Consider the following 5,799-nt stretch of genomic DNA (forward strand, 5'->3'; position numbering starts at 1 on the left):
TAACTCGATGCTCAACTAGCCAGTCCATACCCAGAATTAAGTCGAACTCCCCAAATGGTAGCTCCATCAGATTTGCCGAAAACACAGTCCCTTGCACTTTTAACGGTACATTCCTATAAGGTCTACTAACCCGAACATATTGCCCCAATAGACTCAGTAGGGTAACCACACTAGAAGTGTATTCAACAAAAATCCCCAAGTTTTCAAAAATAGTACTAGTTATATAAGAATTAGTAAAACCTATGTCTATCAAAGCAGTATATAGAGCATCAAAAATTAAAAACATACTCGTGATCACATCAGGAGCGTCTCTATCCTCCCGACGTCGAGCAGTATAAACCAATGTAGGCTACCTTGCCTCAGTCTGATATGCACCTCTGCCCGGTGCTCTCTGCCCTCGGTCCATACCATTACCACCCTTAGTCGGTCCACGTCCCCTAGGTGGCTACCAAACAGCCCTCTAAGGCTATACAGAACTCAGTCCTAAAGCTTACATCTGACCAGCATGCTGTGGACACTCTCTAATCTGATGCTCGAAAGACTGACACCTCAGACAATCCCCTATCCTCTTCCAACACTGGCCTGGATGGTGCCTACCACAATCACCATATGGCTGAATCCCAATAGGAGCAGCAGGAACCTCCACTCTAATAGGCCCATCAGGTTTGGCCCGTTTCTTAGGCCTCTAAACAAAACTAGAGGGCTCTGAATCCCTCTTATTCTTTCCTCTCTCACGATCCCTATTAGGCTCTCCACGCTCTTACCTCCTCTGCGATCTTCACCTTATCCACCAGATCTTCGAACTCTCGCTCTCTCTGTGGAGCAATCAATACCCTCAGATCATCCCTCAAACCATCCTCAAAACGGACATATTTCTCATATTCAAATGCCACCATGCCTTTCGAGTAGCAACTCAACCTCAGAAACTCAGCCCCATACTCGGCCACAGATCTATCGCCTTGCGTCAGATTCATGAACTTACGCCTACGAGCATCAACATAGCTCGCGCCTACATGCTTCCTCTAGAAAGCAGTCTTAATATAATCCCAGTTCAGACGATCCAGCTGAGTACCCTCCTCAACTGACAACCACCACTAATATGCCTCGTTGTGAAGCAAAGAGACTGCACCCTTTAATTTTTGCTTAGAAGTATAGTCGATGTCATTCATAATCCTTTCGGTGGCCTCCAACCAATACTCAACCACAGTAGGGGAGGCACCAGTGACACCCCTAAACAGCTCAGCTCCATTGGACCGAAGTGGTTTAGTAACTGACCCACAGCCCTCACATCCAGAATGGGGTCCAGCAACCCTCTCCAATACCCTCAACATGGGAACGGAAAGTGCGTTTTCCCCAGCCGAGCTACTTTGAGACCTAGTCTCAGTAGCAGGTGAAACCGGTGTCTCACTCCTGTCTAAGTTTGGCATACTGCCCAGAGAGGAAGACTCAGCTCGAGCCTCCTTACGGCCCCTACCGCGCCCACGAATACCACGACCGTGAGTTCCACGAGTGCTCATCATATATTTTCAAATTTATTTACATTATAATATTTTTATGCATCAGTTCCAATATTTATTAGTAGATGTTTTAAGCTTAATTTATCAGAAGTTTAGAAATATTTTAGAGGTTTCAGTCTCTAACTAACTCAGTATAGTTTAAGAAAATACTAACTACAGTATAATTTTGCAACCTCGCTCAGAGACCACTAAATGTAACACCCCAAACCCAGCCTAGACGTTATGGCTAAAGTTGGAGATGTCACAAAGAAGAGTTTTGAAAAAAGAGTCGTTTCGGTAATTCATCCAAGTTTTATAACCCATATTCATTTATAACTATTTTGGAAAGCGTTATTTAATTAATTAATTTATGAAAACATAATTTATAGCGAAAGTATTAGAAATCACTATATTTTAAAATCCCGTTCGTATTTTCAGAAAATCTCTATTTTAGTAAAAACCATGTTTTTAGCCAAGCATCACAGATTAGGAGTTAAATCGAAAATCAAAATCCTAAAATAAAACCAAACAGTCCGGAGAGTTCCTTAATTACAAAACTCTTAGAAATAATCCATAATCAAACAAAAACCATTAATTAAAAACAATTCATAAACTTGTGGTCACTGGGATACTTCGTCGCACTGATCCGCCTAAATCTTTGGATTACCTGAACAAAACAGACATACAAAAGTGAGTTTTTGCAAACTAAGTGTCTAACCCGATAAAAATAGACATGGAATACATACATAAATCTCATATACAGTCAGATACAGATTCAGACTTAAGTCTATTTCAGATACATATAATAGAATCAAATATGCAGAACAGATATACAGAATCCTACCCCCATCCTCTACACACCATCTTCGACCAACCATCACACCATGTGGGGTTAAAAACACCCACCCATCCTTACACACCATATAGTGTCATTACGACACATATTAGATAGAATTCAGTCAAGTTGCCAGAATATAAGCGAAGGTCGCCATACAAATCACTTCCTCCACATATACGATTCTCACCCCAATCATAAATACAGAATATAGATATAGAAATATCATGTTTAACATGCTTGTTGTAATGCTCGAGTTTGTGCAAGTGTACACAGTCGTTATCAAGTAATAAGTAAGTATCGTGTTATCGTATCCATAGGGATTGTGCTTGTGCTAAGTCACTTAACTTGTAAAATTATATTAAAAATTTGAAAAAAAAATAAAAACACAATATAGTTAAGAAGTGGTGTTTAAATTAAATGCAGTGATCCCTAATGCAAGTTTTCCTAAGTATGCAGACTATATGAATGAAGTAGATTTTAGCAAAATTAAACACAATTTGCAACAATTATAACATACGTAAACTAGGACAATTACTTTAATTAAACTCAATCTATTATCATCATGCTTAATAATATTCGGAAAAATATTCCATGGCAACTCGATCTTTCATGAGTTTGGCAACCAAATTAGGTCCTTTCGGAATCCTTTACTTAGTAAATACACATTTTACTGATCCTTATTTACTAAGGGTTTCTTAGCATTCGTGTGTGGTAACAAGGACGTGATAGGTTTGAAACAATTTAATCACACAAATCTAAAAACTATGCAGGTAACAGAGCCTGGTTAGGGTTGTTATGCAACCTACAATATAATCGAGTTAGGATCTAAATTGAGCATGCACATTTCAATTATGAGTCCATTAGCCGTCGTCTGGTTAGGATCGCTCAGCTAATTTAGGTGCATTTCAATCACATATGAACGAAATACAAACTTGATTTTAATTCAAAACATGATCGATTGAGGCACAAACATTATAAGCATGAATCAAATAAATATTATTAAATTAAAATAATCATCCTAGCTTAAATAAAATTAGGCTATCATTGTTTTAAACAGAATAAAGAACTCATAGCAAACATCTTTAAATTAAATTAAAGAAGAGAAAGATTAAACCCAATTCAGGGTGGCTGTCACCCAAGACTTTGACTGACGAGGCTCCTTCGCTCCTTTGCTTTACTCCTTCACTGATGGATCTCCATGGTGGCCGACCAAGGGCTCTTCAAGAGGCTAATTTGCTGAAATCCTTTATGCAAGGATGGTGATAGGTGTGAGAGCTAAGAGAGTTGAGAGAATTGAGGGAGGAGAGAATGATGAGAAATGAAGGATGATGGGATGAGGGAATGAGGGAATGAGAGGGTCTTATTTATAGGTGAGGAGAGGGGGATAGTTTACTAAAAATAGGGGTGTTCATCCTTTGAAAAATCTCCCATGGTTGGCCAGCCATACTTCAAGCAAATCAAGCTGATTTTTCCTTCATTTTTGGTCAATTTGGATGCCACAATAATTCAGGATTGAGACTCAGTCAAGTGCAAATCTTCAGGTAAATCTCTAATTTCTTCAATTCTTCGAGGACCTTGTATAATTAAACCAAAAGTTGGTTTGTAATCTGCCATGTGCAGCCAAAAATTGGGTTGACTTGGTCCCCACTTGGACGGTTTTACAATTAGAAGAAAATCCTTAGACCCGTCAAAGATAGAAAAAAGTTTAGAGGACCAATAAATTAATTTAACAACTTTAATTAATCAATTTACTTAATTAAACCCAATTTTTATTAATGAAATATTTAAAATTAATTATTTAAATATAAAATTATATTTTATTATTTAATTTAATCATGCATGGCCCCTTCATAGCTTAAAAATATATTTTGCTTAAATTAATATAAAATAAGCCATTTTATGCATGAAAATTATATAATAAAACATAAAATCACATTTTAATAATTTCTATGTCCTAATTTCATATTTTCACATATTTCATTAATTTATTAAACAATTACTTGGTTTTAACAACAATTTTAAGTAAAAAGGCGATGAAATACATAGGACAAATCCTATATATTTTTTCGTTTATAGACCCCCAAACTTAAATCATTGCTCGTCTTGAGTAACATTCATACACAACACAAGGTCTTGCTAAGGAAAATTTTGCTAAGAGTGTAAGTAGCATCAATCTTCGTCTCATAATCATGCATCAATAAATTCATACTCATAGATCTTCTTCATTAACAAGTAACTCGTATACAAACATTTTAAAAGTTTTATTCTAAGTTTCAAGATATGCCAACATGAATCATAGTTTGCATGTATGTAATAGCCATAGATAATAATCTTCATTCAACATAGTTTCTCATCAATCAAGCAAAACAATCATTTTTATGATCTTCATATGTTGAACTTAGTACTTCCTCTCCACTAATGTAGGTGACATAATCATCAAATCAATAGGTCTTTTATAAGGTTGTAATGGGGCTAGGTTAAAGGTAGGGATTTTAAGAGATGGGACATTACGGTTTCAAAAATCTTAACTTTTAAATTTGTCTTGGATTTCTCAAATTTCAACCTTTTTCTTCAAGTGAACCTTTGGAAGACCCCCAAACTTATTTTTAACTCAAGCTTATACATTTTTCCTTTTTGAAGAAAAAGTGAACTTTTCTTCTCTTTTTTTTATAAGCATGAGCACATACTTCTTTACGAAAAATTTCCTCAAATGTTGATTCCCAAGACAGTTAAGTTAAAATAGGTGCACAAAATTAGGATAATTTCTAAAAAAAATGGTAATTGGCTTATAATGTAGGTTCATTGCAAACACAGGCCCTAAAGCTCAAAATTATGATTTTAAGGGTCTAATATAGTAAGGTGGCATTGAAAAGGCTCAAAGGATCCAAAGAAAAATGGTGCCTATATCATTTCAAATTTTTATGTCCCCTAGGATTTCGCCTCAAGAAAGTTATTAAGTCAATTCTAAAAATATAAACCTTCATGCATGCCTGATCTCAAGAGAAACTAAGTTTTCATGGCAAACATTACCTAAGACTAAAATTATAAAAACATTTCATTCTTCACGATAACATACAATCACTCAGATAAAATCATCATCATACGTGCATACAAGCTATCTTATTAAAAGGAATGTCTCAAACCATTCATTTATTAAAACATTCTTAAGAAAGAAACGATTGAAACATACTCGAAAATTTTAAAATTTGAGCAATTTATTTGCCTTACCCCTTTGAAGAGAAGCAATGTTCTCATTGCAAGAACATAGTAATGAATGAAAACTGAACACCAGGTAGGGTTGTAAAGAAAGAGAGGTGAGTCATTAAGACTGCTTAAATACCAAGTCTTTCCTAATAACCCAATCCTAGACATGTTCATTCTCATTACCACATCACTTAGTCTTATTCTTTCTAAAGAAGTATTTATTCATGCTTGCTATTTTTTATTTTGCAAAGATTAGATCCT

This window comes from Gossypium raimondii, chromosome 7 (assembly GCF_025698545.1).
Source record: "Gossypium raimondii isolate GPD5lz chromosome 7, ASM2569854v1, whole genome shotgun sequence".
NCBI classification, from domain to species: Eukaryota; Viridiplantae; Streptophyta; class Magnoliopsida; order Malvales; family Malvaceae; genus Gossypium; species Gossypium raimondii.